This window comes from Gavialis gangeticus, unplaced genomic scaffold (genome assembly GCF_001723915.1).
Source record: "Gavialis gangeticus isolate Ggan-Ray unplaced genomic scaffold, GavGan_comp1, whole genome shotgun sequence".
Lineage (NCBI taxonomy): Eukaryota > Metazoa > Chordata > Crocodylia > Gavialidae > Gavialis > Gavialis gangeticus.
The window spans coordinates 4,622,804-4,637,438 of record NW_017729015.1 but is presented as its reverse complement, the minus strand read 5'-3'; the positions used below and the strand labels follow the sequence as shown (position 1 = coordinate 4,637,438).

Sequence of the window (14,635 nt, the reverse complement as noted above, 5' to 3'; positions counted from 1 at the left end):
TCAGAGGCAGGCCACCAAAATAAGTGTTCCCATGACCATGGAGAAGCAGGTAGATGGCTGAATGGGCTTTTCCAACTGCACTGGAGTTTCAGTGGCACCTATTTTCCATCCTGTACCCGTTGTACCATTGCTTGAAGCACATCAACTGCAAGGGCTACTGCTTCATCATGCTGTAAGGCATTGGGGACCACTGGGGATGGTTCATTCATCAGTGATTGGATGAGGCCCATAATTCCAGGGTCTTCAGGAACCTCAGCCTGGCCTCCCAATGATGCTAGGAACATTTGCTCAGGTGCTGCTTGCATAGAGCTGGACAGAGTGACTATTCCCACGTGCTGCTTGGGGGCCTGCGTACCTGCTCCTTTGGTGGCTTGTGAAGCCCTACATGAGGCAGCTGGATGCCAGGAAGGGTCTCTTAAAAACATCAGCTAAACAGCTGATAGGGGAGTAGGTGGGGGGAGTGTCTGAGCACCTTACAGAGTAGTGGAGAGCACTGGAGGTCCCCCCGGGTGCTAGCAAATGGCATGTGCTATCAGGGCACTCTCATGAGGGAAGTCCTAGTGAGCTTCAGTTAACAGCGCTAGGCAGGAGGAGGGGAACTGTTGTGTAAAGCCAACGTAAGTACAGAGAGAAAAATTTGTTTACTTGATTTTAAACCCAAATAAAATGTTATTAATATTTGACACTGCCCTGTCACTGTCAAACTGGCCACATAGTTTCCACTGTACCTGAGTCTCCTGAGTGCTGTAGTACCTTGCCTTCCAGACCCAAGCTGGCTCTCCTGCACCTGGCAAACCTTGCCAAGCAAGATGTGCTTCCCTTTCCCTTTCACCGAATCCCAGAAAAAATACTGCCTGAATGGCCTAGACACAAAACTCTCCAAAGCACTAGATGACCCAGAGCCTGGCACAACCACCTTGCTAACGCTGAGTCCTTTACCCCTAAAGTAGCCTTCTACCATTATCTTCCCACCGACTCTATCCTCCATGATAGATGGAGATCACAATAGAGAGCCTGTGCTATTGTCACCTCCAAGGCTCCGTGGCAGGCTAGCTGCTAGCCAACCCTGCTGCTGGCAACCCCTGCAAGTCATCTAATCAGCCTCTTCCTTCTGCCCCAGTCCCAGCCACTGCTCGCTGCCCCTTAAATCCAATCTTACTTGTTTGGTATAAGCCATAAGATGACAGACAGCTCTAGCCACTACTTATGAGGGCTTGGACTGGTGTCCTATGAGAAGTCCTCTGCCCTTTACTATAGCCTAGCCTAGCAGGCAATGGAGGTGCAAAAGGGGAATCTCATTTTACCAGACCAGTTTAATGAGAGGGTGCTCATACTCGGTTGCTCATGTGGGCTGAGCTGTACATGTAGACAGGTTTCAACCTCATCCTGAGTCCCTTGCACATATGCGTGCACACGTGCATGCGCACTCACACACACACCCCCTAAGACAATCAAGATGCTCCATGGACCTCAGGAAACAGAAGGAGTCAATACTGGGCCATATCTTGAGTGACCAAACAGGTGCTCTGGGGGTCTGATATTACTGGGCCTCAGGCTTCTTTAAAGTTCTGGTTCTCACCAGGATCCATAGAGATCATCCCGTGTATGCCTGGTGTGAATCAGCAGCATTTTAAGTTGTTGCATTTACAGAGAGAACAAAGTTCCATTAATGTGAGGACTGATCCTTGCTTGGCTTTTCCAGTTCATTATGATGGCTCTGGATAGTCTTGATGTCTAGAAAATGGCCCATCCCTTGTTGAATTTCTTCCTCCTCCATTGCCTCTTGCCCTTTCAGCTGTTTCACTTGCTCCCTGCCAGATCCCAGGTGGATGAGATGCTGGTGTGAGCAGACCTGCTGCAGTTTGGAGATCTTCCCCACAGAATCCTGATGCCTACTTCCACCCTGCCCCATGCCCCACTAGCAGCTTAGCATCTGGTGTACCTCACACTCCCCTTTGCAAGTCAGGGAGAGAAAGCTAAGCTGGGAAGAACCCCCTAGTTTTGCAATTTCCCTTGCCCCTTCCTTGCACCCTCCTCCTGCCAAAGAAACTGCACACAGCACAGGGGATCACAGGAAAATACTCACAATTTATTACTCAAACAAGTCCCCTGGTGTGAGCAGCTCAGGACTCTCCCAGACACGCAGTGATCTCTTTAAATAACTACACTGTTTTCTCTCCCCACCCCAGCCCTCTCCTGATGCCCAACTATACCCCAGCCAAAATGAATGAGATTGACAGTTTGATGTTCAAGGACACATATCGTCAGAGAGGGGGGGAGCTTCCTTTTGGAACTGCTCTTCTTCCTCCTAGCACTGTCAGATCAAATCAGTAGCCACAAGTTTCTGGTTCCTATATCCACCCCAGACCATGGCCTCCAGACACGTTCTGTGCTCAGTTCAGAATCCCAAGGAAGCAGCAGGAACACACTATACACGGCCAACGTGGACCCGCACCAACACACACACAGCTACATTGTACAGACATTAAATCCAGGGTACTGCTTGTTTACACAGTAGAATGATGCTAAATCCAGTATCCTTGTTCAGGAATTATTTAGACGGTGAGACCAGAGCCTGGTTTCAGTGACACTTGTGTAAAACTATAACTTTGCCATTCCTGGCAGTTGATTTATTCCAGATATACCCAAGTTTCCCCTTGTTGTCTCATTGCAGCACAATCCTGGCAGACAGATGTTTTACAAGTTTAACAGCCCAGGAGGGAGGGCAGAGACACAATTGCTTGCTCTGAACCTGGGATGTGCTTGGGAAAGACTGATTAGTTCTGAAAACATTTGGCTTGGTCCCGCTGACAAAGCACTTGTGGAATGGCCAATGAAATATGATTTTAGTGGCTGGTATTTCAAGTTTGAAACTGATGCTTTGTCCCTTTTGCAGTCTGTGATTCTAGGTGCCCCCCTCTAACAATGGCAGGAAATATCACATTGTAGATCAGGTAGTTCTTGAAATGGCAGCTACCAAAAATCGCAATGGAAATTAAGAAGGGTAGGGTGGGGGAGGTAGGCAAAATGGTAATTGAATGGTACGATTGTAAAAGACTGGGTACAATGATCTTTCCCAGATAGAAAGAAGTGCTTTATACCTCTAGAAACCTGAGAGCCCGGATTGGTTAACAGCATGGGGTGTATGGCTGTGAGACATTAATGTATAAAATCCATGTTGAGCCTTCAGGGGTTGCTCAGTGGGTCTGTATTTTTTAAATACTTATCCAATCCTGAATATAATCAGCACTTTGGACCAGTGACATGTTTATAACCAGAGTGAGATTTGTGGGTATATGCAATCATTTTATAAATGACTGAAATTGCCAGGTAGAAGGAGCTGGAGAATGACAGAGGGTTGTTATCTCTGTGTAGCACAATGGATGTTTGGTGCCTATGGAAGTATTTCATTCTTTGGGTTTTATATTCCTTGGCCAGTTCAACAGAGGCACCTGTAGCATTGATGACCGTGACCTGCTGTAGCGCTGAGATTCATCCTGATCCAACAGCAGCACAGCTGAACACTTCAAGGCTCAATTCCTGCAAGGCAGGAGCTGCCCAGAACCAGGCCAGGAAGCATCACCCCGGAAAAACCAGGCAGGAAAAAGAATTTTAGGATGAGTTACCAAGTTAATGACATGGGATAGATACACTTACCGCACAGCCCCTAACTGCATGTGGGAACCTGGAGAATCACCAAAAACTCAGATTAGCAGGGCCAGGACAGGCAGCCATAGGCTACCTGCCCTTAGGACTGGTAGAAGGTGGAAAGCCAGAAATATGGTACTGTTCGACCTTGGGGGATGGGGGACAAAACCAGCATGGGCTTTTGAAATCTGAACATCTTAGCAGTGCAGCAGGGAGGGGGTGGGCTCCCTATGGGGTAGCTGGCAGCCTTGTCAAAGGGAATACTCACTGATGAGAAGCTGGGGTGCCCAGAGGGAGAAATGGCAAGGGAGGGGAAGGCCTAACTCCAGGCTAACTCATTCCCCACTCTATTATTCATTAAAGACAGAGATTCTTTGCAGGATTGTCCCACGACTAGGGCTGTTCTCCTGGTGTCTCTACACACCCAGTACTGGAAACAAGGCCAGTGGCAGTGAGTTCTGCTTGGTTCTTAGTGCTCATTTCTGTTTAGCCAGGTATCCCACAACCGTTTGTCATGCTCATCAGCTTGGTCCTGGCTGCCAGGTGAATGGTGGGGAAAAGCCAGAAGCTGCTCTGTAGGAGCTCAGTATGAGCTCCCTTGCAGACCGGGAAGCTGTGCATCGTCTTGTCAGCTGGGCCCTGGTCTGTGCTCTGTGTTTGGGCAGTGTCCTACCTACTGGGGCCCTGCTCCATATCTGGGGCTCTCAGGCCTTCTCACACTGCAAACACATGCTAAGGGGCAAGCAGGTCATCAGGTTTCTCTGCACCAGAGCTCCCTCCTGTGCCTGTTGCACCCTACCAGCCCTGAGCCCCACCTCATGCTCTGCAGTGAGATCACAGCCCAACAGCTTCTCCTCTGGGAGCCAGGCAGGAGGACTGGGTGCGGCGGGAGATCCTGTGCCTTTGATGGAAAGCAGGTATTCAGTCCCTGCCCAGACTTCGGTACCACCTGGTGCCACCTGCAGATCAGCCAGGGCAAGCTTGCTCCACACGGGATGGGAACAGGTGAGCGAGGTGAGCCCTGTGTAATACATCAACTGTTCTGCAGAGGGCAGCATGTGGCCAGGTCCTGGAAGCCTGTGTTTAGGAAGCACAGTCCTCGGCTCTGAGCTCATGGATGTTATGCTGACCCAGTTGCCTACCTCTGAAGTCAGGTCACCCTCCCTCCACTCAGAGTTCACTACAGTATTGGTCAGTGCCTCTGCCATGCACTGCAGAGCCCAGCGGTCCCTTCCTCTTGTTCCTGCCTTCACTGGTTACAGAGCAAATGCTGTGGCTACAGAGCAGAGTCTGCTTCTCAGGGCCAGCAGTGAAGGAAGTAGGTTTGCACAGTGTTCCCCTTGCCTGGACTCTAACAGGAACCCAGGAGGGTTGGGAGTCTGTGCCAGGCCTGGGACAGAAGTGGGGAGGGGGTATGGCTGAGGCCACCTCACCAACAAGCTCGGTGCACTGGCACCGGTGGTCTGCCCAGACTGGTTGGCTGGCTGTTGGGAGACTGAGGTGACACTGCCAAGCTTTATCCCCTTAAGCTAGAAAACTGCAAAAAATGGAGTCCAGGGCAGGGCATTTATCTAACCCCCTTCCCCCCCCCCCCACATACACGCACACACATGGCAAGGGTTACAGTGGGTCCCTGGATCAGTGGGACCATGCCCAAGAACGGTCCCCGACTCCTGCTTCTTAGAGAAGGGCTTCTCCATTGGGACACAGAGTGGAGCCCGCACTGTGTTCCCCTCTCTGGACCATTTCCCCAAATCTTGTCAAGAGGCCTGAAGAAGGATACTGGATCATGAGAGAAAGAACAAAGAAATTGCTCCCAAAATGTCACAGTGGACAGTGCCCTCACATAAAAATAGCTACTCCCCTGCTCCTCTCAGCAATTCCTAGGGCAAGGCTGCCTCTGAGCTGCTTGACTGTGCAGGTGTGAAGACAAGAAAATATCCCCCAGAACAAAAGCCCTTGGTCCCTTTGTTTGTTCCCTTAAACACCACAGAAGAAATGGTTCCCTGCAGGGATTTGTCCCAGCTGCACCAGACTTGAGGGGCTTATTCCCCTTTGGCTGCTCCATGTCCCTCCTCTGCTCCCCTCTTCCAAGGAACACAAGATGTTCTTGCTGCATAGCACCAAGGAAAACCCAGCAAACTCCAGGCCACACCAGTAAAGCTTGGTTGATGCTCGGCAGTCTCCTCTTTCCCTGCTGGTCAGAAATGCGCCCATGGGAAGTGTTAAGATGTGTCCTTCAGCTCTGGGCTTTGGGGCTGCTGAGGGGGCACCTCTGTGGTTGGGGACTGCATTTCTTGGGATCTGTCTGTGAAGAAAGCGGGAGGGATAAATGCAGTGAACAAGCCTGCAGGTTGGGCACCTTGCTGAAGAGATGGTACAGCACAACCTTCCTTATTCCCAGCGCCCAATTCCTGGGCAGCCCAACACCTTAGGTTTCCAGCTCCTGGGTAGCCCCACTGCTGCAGCCCCCACTGTCTCCAGAGCCCCTGCCTACAGATATCCTCATTACCCCAGCAATTTCCCTGCCACAGCCCTTAATCCCTAAGCAGCCCATCCTTATGCCCTGCCTCAAAGGGCCCATTTCCTGGGCTTATTCAGTCCCTGGTGTCTTGGCACAGGTAGCCAACAATACCAAATGTGCTGTTCCTCAAGCAGCCATACCTTTGCAATCCCCACACAGAAAGAATTAGCCAGTAGGGCAAGAAGGCTGAACACTAGACTGGGGGAGAACGGCTCTAGGAAACAGTTTGTGTTATCCTGTAGGAAACCCACAAGCCATAGTCACTACTCCAACTGGCAGCTCACTGCACCAGGGACTCGTGCTCTGTGTTTCTACAGTGCCCAGCACCACAGGTGTTGGTCCAGGACTGAAGCTGCTGATTGACAGGATACAAAAACAATAATTGCAGAGGTGCCTATTGGAATACATAGCAACTCTCTTCACAGAGAGGGGATGCCACTTGATTGTAAGCCAGCAGACTCAATCCCTTGCTCCAACCACTGTGCCGGGTTCCTGAGACACCATGACACCTGCTCCATCTCCTCTGTTTCTGGTGGCTCCATAAGCAAGGGTCCTCAGGACTGCACTTCCCAACCCCCAGCAGTGCCTGGCCCAGGGCCTGGTACATACCTGCATTTAGAGACATTTCTGCTAGTTTGAGAGGGAGGTCAGAAGGGCTGACACCGGCCGGTGAGCCCAGGATGTCAGGCAGGGCGTTCCTTCGGCCAGTCCTCCCAGAGGATGCAAAGTCCAACACGGGCTCCACCTCAGTCATGCTTTCCCTAGAGCAAGATGGCACATCCAGATCAGGCTGGCACCTCCCCCTGCTCTTACACACAGATTCCCTGGCAGAATCTCTGACCCAGGAAGGTGCTGCGCCCTCAGGCAGGCGGCAAACACTGGTCTCTAATTCTGGAGCTGTGGTTAGTTATTCTGCCCCTGCACAATGCCTACAGGTGCCCTAATACATCAATGCTCTCCCCACCAGCACACGAGCTTGCAGGCACATGCAAGTGCATGATGAATACTGCCTGGTAGTAACGCACATGGAAGAGACAGCTTCTAACCCAGGTTGGGAAAAAAAACTGCATCAGCCTCTCCACACTCCTGCCCGGCCTTGGCCCACCCATCTATAAAAGGCATCTCAGTAGGCCCCAAAGGGTTGTAGCAGGAGAGCACAGACCTGCCAGGTTGGGGCAGCAGCAGCAGCATTCGCCCCCAGCCAGGGGTTGAATCAGGGATAGAAGCAGGTATTTCTAGCCATCAGCTAAAGAACCAGGCTCTGTGGCTGGGGTTGTAGTGGACTCAGACCCTCTGGACCATGGGCACTGAGGGGAACTCTTTAACACATGCTGAGCCATGCCTAACTTGGGTGTTGGACTGCTTGGACAGGAGACTGCCTGGTGACATTGGACCTCAGAGTCATGAGCTGTGGTCACTCAGTTCCCACTATTAACCCACTGAGAAGTGGAGATCTGGGCATGCACAGGTGGCAGTGAAGATGACCCTACCCTTGCCTCCAACTGTTCTGGTCTATGAGGGGTCAAGCAGACTCATCTGGCCTTGAACTTTGTCATTCATGTCAGGCTGGACTTAAGTAACTTGTGAACAGATACTGTGGCATGCATGTCTGGCAGGACAGGGGGTTGTGGCAGGGCTCCTGGGTACTTCAGGAGCATGCAGGCAACAGCTGGCTGCATAGCAACCCACTGATCTGCATTGTTGAAGAAGGCAATGGGTAGGGGGTCCCCACTGAACCAGGCTCTGAGCCTGACAGGTCTGCTCACGGCCTCTACCTGAGCCTTCCTGCCAAGACCAGCCTGGAGCTTGCAGCACAGGAAGTCCAGAACCAGGGCAGTGCACGTCCTAGCTCACCTGCTGCACGACACTGGAGGCACAGGAGGAGCAGCCTTACCTGTGGCCTTCCGGAGTGGGCTGGCTCTCCTTCTCCAGGCTCCCAAGGGTGGGGTCCCCCCCTCCAGACGTCTTTCAGGCTGTGGAGTTACTTCCCCAAGAGAATCTGGTACTCAGGCCTGGGTCTGTTCCCAGCACGGTTATCCTTTGCCCACAGAGCGATGCAGCAGCTGCTTGTGCAAAGAGACAGTAAGAGACCTCGGAGCAGTCACAGGGACACCCATGCACCACAGAGCGACAGCTGCCAGCCACGGCTGCTGCAGAGCCAGCTCTGCCAAGCCCTCCACACACAGCCCCAGCTCCACCTCTCTCCACACCCCTGTTTCAAATCACCGAGTTCTTCTTACCCTGACTTCACTAACCCCTCTCCTCTCCAGCCCAGCTGAATGTGCCCTAGAAAAGGCTGAGTGGGGGGTGCTTTCTACTACACTGGAAAGAAAGGGGACTTGCTTCAGCTGGTGTGTTCCTCTCAGCACTTCTAGTCCACTGCATGGACAATGCAGTGCCTCTATCAGGCCCTGCTGAGGAAACTGTCCCACAGCGAGAGGGCGTCTCATAGCAATGAGCCCGGCTGTGAGTGAATACACAATCATTTAGGTTGAGGAGTCAAAGGCAGCCAAATGCAATGATAACCCTGTCACCTCCCTGGGCAGTGCTGGCTGAAGGAAGCAGTGTGCCCTCGCTGAAGAGAGCCATGCAGGCCGAGGCAGACCTAGGACTTAGTCACAGGCAGTACAGGATCCTGGGACAATTCCTGCTGCATCGTCTGAACTTTTTGGCAAGCACAGAGCTGCAGCAACAGGCGCTATCAAGAGAGGGTCCATTTCTGTCTCTGGCAACTAGAAACTGTCCTGGTCAAGCCTGACATGACAGATTCGTGCATGAACACTGAGTGAGTAAAAAAAGCCACCAATGCTTCAGCAGGACACTGGTTTGTTCCTGGTGTTGCTGGTGCTAATTGCAAATGCAGAAGAGGGGCTGTGAGAGCTTTTTAGGGCTATGTGTGTGTGTACAGCACCTAATACAGAAATAGGGCCCCATCCCTGCTTGGGCCTCTAAATACCCCAGCATGGACCACTTTGCACCCCTACTTACTGGGTTAATCTCTGCCTCTGCCCCTGCCCCTGCCCCTGCAAGCCAAACAACCAGCAGAAGCTCAGCAAATCCAAAAGGAGAAGGGGGAAGAGCTCTGCTTCTAGGGTCCAGTCCTCCAAGATGCTGAGCTCCTTTGTCACTAATAGCAGACAGGACCTTGCAAGATGAAGCCCTGACTGAGCCAGTGACTCCAAGAGCCTGAGAGAGCAGACTGACAGCAAGGGACAGAGTGATGGCTGGGACACACAGACAGACAACTGGAGGTGACACTGTGGCAGGCAGGACAGAGAGCAGTGGAAAGTAACCAGGGAGCCAGGGCAGGGACTCTGCAGCAGGCACTTCTTGCCTTTGATAGCACAGAACCAACACCCTTTTAAATCAGGGACACAAAATGCCCACAGGTTTGAGACTCCTATGATGGAAAGTGTTGGAGGTGAGACTGACCAATGCAAAGAGACAGACAGGCAGACACACACCCTGCCCTGCTGGAAGCAGAGCTGTCCAATCAATGTGCTTTCGCCCAAAATGTCCCTTTCAGTAATGTGCCAAAAGTCGCCCTTTGGCACTTGATAGAAAGTCGAACAGAAGCAGGCTGCTCATTTGCTGGGAGTGCTCACAGGGTGCCGGGCGCTGCCCTGCTCCCCACACCGACACTGGAAATAGTAACATCAGCTTGGCCGCACGTCATTGCTAATCCTCCCCACGGCAAGTGCTCACGCTGATCGGGGTTGATGGAAAGTTGAGTGAGTGATTTTGGGGGTGGAGGGGAAGATCAGTATGATGGCACCCAATATCAAAAGCAAAAGCAGTAACACTGCTAATCTCAAGAGCACGAGTCACCACAAAACCAGCGGTCTGCCAGTTGCTGTCCTTTTCCTGCCCAAGACCAGGAGGGCACTGATCATTTCCCTTCCCACTGTGATTGCAGTCTCTGACTGTGGGGCAATGTCAGTGTAACCTTCTGCACCTTGGGGTATGCCAAAGGGGAATGGCAAAGCAGAGCTGGCCTGCACGGTGGCTCCTGGAAACAGTGTAAGGAGCCAGCCTTTGTCCAGATGACAAACTCAGGCAAAAATGGCTGCTCACAGGAATGTTTCAGTGCCACTCAGAGCATCCAGAGGTGCCCATGTACAACAGCAAAGACATCCTGGATACTGCCAGCACTTTCCCTCTGAGGATCCCAAAGCCCCCCAAACTCAGCAGCCTGAATGAAAAGCTCTTGTACCATTCTAAGGAATAAAAGGTGAATGCAGCAAGACCCCAACCCTAGGTCAGGCTGAGACAGCAGCAGACCACAAGGTACAAAATGACTGTTAGTCTCACAGCCTTGGATCCATCAGGTGTTCACTGCTGGGAAGCTGACTGATCCAGCACTGATCACTGGACCTCAAGAATGAATGACAGCTTACGACCACTCCTCCAGCGGCTGCTTCTTCTCAGGAGCCCTATCTTGCACACCCAGGTTCATGGCTGGGGAGTAGCATTGAGACTTGTTGTTAGCAGTTCACCACCTGTAGCCTAAGTCAGTGATTCTCACCCTAGGTGCCAGGGAAATCTGGGATGCCACCAGATCCTTTAAAGGGTGCCACGAGGTATGAGGAGATAAGCAAGGTGTGAAGGGATAAGCACATAAGCTAAGTAGATAAACACAGGCTAAGGCTTGTCCTTGTACCTGCCATCCCCAACTACCCAGCCCTGCTGCAAGGGGGCAAGCACTGTAATATATAAATTCCTTTCTAAACTCGGGTACCACTCCATTCACAAAAGTTACAGTGATGTGCCTTCGAACCACTGTTCAAAGTGTTCAAGGAACAGCACACCAAGCTTCCCCAGCCACCAACCTCTCCAGATATGTAATAAATGATATAATTAGAGCCACCACTAGAAGGCACTTGACTGCCAAATTCCCTTGGGTACCCCAGTGTGGATCTGAAGCACTTCTATTGAAGACAAAGGAATACTGCAGATTTACATACCAGTAACTGAAATCATTGTTTGGTCCTCTGTGGGTATGTAACATCTTTACTCTCCCCACCTTTTAATCTCAGGACCTGACCCCTTACAGAAAGGATGTGAAACAGAGCAAGTCATCAGGTTCTCTTGAAAACCGCACTCAGCAAGGGCAGTCACCGTGTGTGGTGGAGCTACCAGACAGGCCCTTTGAAGGTCACAGACACCTGGGCATAAATTAGAGCAGTCCTGAGGCTGCTCTGAATTGTCTCCAGGACTAAACTTTTCTTCATTCAGCTCCTCCCTTTCCTCCTGACTGGGTCCATCCCTGAGCAAGGACCCTCTCCTAGGAGTGTGCTGGCTCTAGGAGGGTAATGGGGACAAAACACCATGTGTACTAACATCAGCCCCTGAAGTTATCAATACTGCCCTCTTTATGTGGGGCAAGGGGAAGGAAGGGGGCTGCTCTGTGTGAGAAGCACCCTGGAGCTGCCAAGGGCCCTTCTTTGTTCCCTTTACAAACCATTTCAGCGGAAGGAGCTAAGCAGACAGGTGGCTTATTTGGATCACACCCAGGAGTCACAAAGGAACTGGAGAGGGACCTTCCCCAGACTGCCAACCCCAAAGGGACTTCATGAGGTCCCTTTTAACCCTGCTTTCCTATGATCCTAGGGCTTTAAAAGCAGAACAGTGGAGTAACATCAGGAGACTGACAAAATAATAAATGCGAGGTCATTTCTCTTTGCCCCCAGCTTCAGAGCCTTTAGGTCCATTCCCAAGTTCCTTCTGCCTACCAGGAAGGTTAGGAACTAGATTTCTTTCTCCAGCTGAAAACTGAACTTCTCACACAGTCTTATGATCCCAGAAGCTGGGGCCTTAAGAAATAAAGGCAATAGCAAGATACTCACAGTAGAATCACAAGAGCGGGCAGCATCACTTTCATCTGCCCTCACAGGCCTTTGGGATGCTCTACAGCACCATAACCAAACTGTGTTGTAGTACTCCTGCCTTTGCTTTACTTGCAGGGCCCTTGTGGCAGCTCCCTCAATAAAGCCATATTTCTCCAGGAGAAGGAGTCCTCTTGCATTCTCATCCTCCGTGGCCCCGAGTGACAACTGCTCTGACACATCATATGCGTGAGTGCAATGGAAACAAAGATAATACTCTGCCAGCCCCTGCTCCAGCCACCTCCATGCCTCTTTCTTTTCCTCCAGCCAAACAGTACTCACTGGCAATCAGCCCCTGGGGGAAAGGGAGCTGGAGCCAGTCCCACCATCTCCTTTGCAGTGCTGGGAGCAGAAGCTCACTTCATGGGGATACAGGGCTTTGTTGGTGCCATGCTGGTAATTACCCAGGTGTAGCATGAAGTAAAATGTGTCCTATTAGAGCAGAACAGATGGTTAAATAGATGAAGGTGGCAAGCTCATTAATTTCCCATCCGTATCCCTGCTGCTCCAGCTGCTGCTGGCTCCATGATTCGCAGTGAGATGAATACCTGACACACTAAGGTTTGATCAGTCATTGCCAGCCAGGGTGAGCAGTCCTGCCTACCTACACTCACACATGCAATCATGCCCTAGCACACTGTTGCTTAATCTTAGGCTGCGGGGTTATTTGTGGGGCCTGTGCAGAGCGCACAGTCTAGCTGGGGTGCCCAGAAGCTTGAGGTCATTGCCACTGATTTAAAATAGGGCATTGCATCCTTGTTCCTGCCTCCTCCCAGAGCCATGCTCACTGCTCTGCTGGGAATAGGGAACTGGATGAGCAGTTTGTGTCGAGTATTGGCAGTGGCAGCAGGACTCAGGGAAAGCTGATGGTTGTTGTGGAAGCTGACAGTTTAACCAGATTCAAAAAGGGATTGGACATATTGGAGGAAAGGGGCATCAGTAGCTATTGAGCCTTGAAGTTAGGGGTACAGCCTCTGAATCAGAACTTCTTAGACCTTAAATGCTGGAGGCTGAAAGTGAGAGAGGAAAAGTGAAAAAAACTCTGGCTATACCATGTTCGAGCTCCATTTCAGCATTCAGTTTCTGCTGCTGTGCAACACAGGATACTGGGCAAGATGGACCTATGGACCGCTGTTATGATATTTGAGGGCAAAGCTAATAAAGGTGTTAATTAGTAGCTCTAGGTTTTAGTATGAATCTATTCCCTGTGTGTCCAGTCTGTAGGCTGTATGCTAAAGTTACTCCAGCCTCCCTTCAAAAGACTTTTGCAGGGCTCTGTGGGAAGGGTAGGGGGGTTGAGGTTTTGGCTTGTACTGCCCCTAGCTCCACCATACATAGGGACTCTTCTAACCAGTCTGCACTGGTGGTTGGCAGTCACCCTGCTGTGAATGAGGAGTGGGACGGAGAAGCTGGGGTTTGGCTCACCCAAAGGCCTGGACCAGGCAGGGCTGCACATTAGTGTTCAGGACCCACTCCAAACTGCTCACCGACTATACAGTGTTGCATGGTCCAGGATAGTCTCCCTGAGCAGCCCTTGGTGAATAAATCCTGCTGGATGTGATGGATTGAGCCTCTTGGCTTAGCTCCTGAGCACAGCAGAGCAGAGCCAAGCCTTGCCTGCAGTGGCTATGAAAGGGCAGGTTCTGCTAAGGCTGGTGGACACAAGCAGACCCTGGGCACGCTCTGGCCCTCACCACATAGGATTTTCCCAAGCCCAGACAGACGCAGAATGAACTGCTGATTACAAGGCACCATATTACCTGCATGGAGCCTTCTTAAGACAGGTTCTTGCTCCCTACTTCTTGTGCAAAATAACTTCATTCTAACTGAGGAGTGATTCCACAGGAAGGTGCAGAGGGAGCGTTACAGGCAGCTCTTCCTCTGAGACACCTGTGCAGGCCTCCACTCATGGCACTGCCCACAGTAGGTAAGTCAAGGTGCTGACAAGGCTAGGCCTGGGGCTAAGGCATGGCAGCAGGCTGCAAAACATGTGGCTGAGGTCTTGGCTCTGCTCCTGCTACTTTGTGGGCCTTTACATGAGTCACAGTAAGAATAACCTTTCCTTTTTCTACCTGATCTATTTAAGCTGTGAGACCTCTGGCACAAGGCTGTCCACTATACTGCATCTGCAGTGCCCACACAATGGATCCCTGACCTCAGCCAAGATTTAAGTGCTGCTACAGTCACATGAACCATTTGGTGATGGGAGCCAGCACTAGTGCCACCTCAGACACGGTTGCTTTAAATCTAGGGCTTTGGGAAACTTTTTTCCAACCTTCCCAAGATGCCTTCTCTGCAATTGAGGTCAAGATGGGTCACACTACACCAAGATGTACATGATACCAAACCTACCTGGGCTTTTAACATGAAAAAAAGGACAGGGTAGGTACGAACCCCAGGCTCTAACCCCCAAAACATGGATGGGTCTTTCAACCCAGGTCCATTTCCCTCCTGAGGGTAGGGAACCAGACCCCCCGTATGACCTCCTTTCTCCACAGCTGCCCAGTCACTCAATCCTGAGCCTCTTCCCCACAGGATCACCCTTGTGCAGCAAACATTCCCAGTTTCCTTTCTGTAG

At 51.4% G+C, this 14,635-nt stretch overlaps 1 long non-coding RNA gene across 3 annotated transcripts in view; it reads right to left on the bottom strand.

Moving 5' to 3' along the window:
- Positions 1 to 2,068: 2,068 nt before the first annotated feature.
- The window catches only part of LOC109293975, a 46,192-nt gene continuing 33,625 nt past the window's right edge, over positions 2,069 to 14,635 (bottom strand). For all 3 annotated transcript variants that reach the window (XR_002096438.1, XR_002096439.1, XR_002096440.1), the window contains exons 2-4: positions 8,067 to 8,235; positions 6,782 to 6,933; positions 2,069 to 5,956 (exon numbers count right to left, since the gene is read on the bottom strand). This is a non-coding gene — a long non-coding RNA (uncharacterized LOC109293975). The remainder of the gene's footprint in view (positions 5,957 to 6,781; positions 6,934 to 8,066; positions 8,236 to 14,635) is intronic.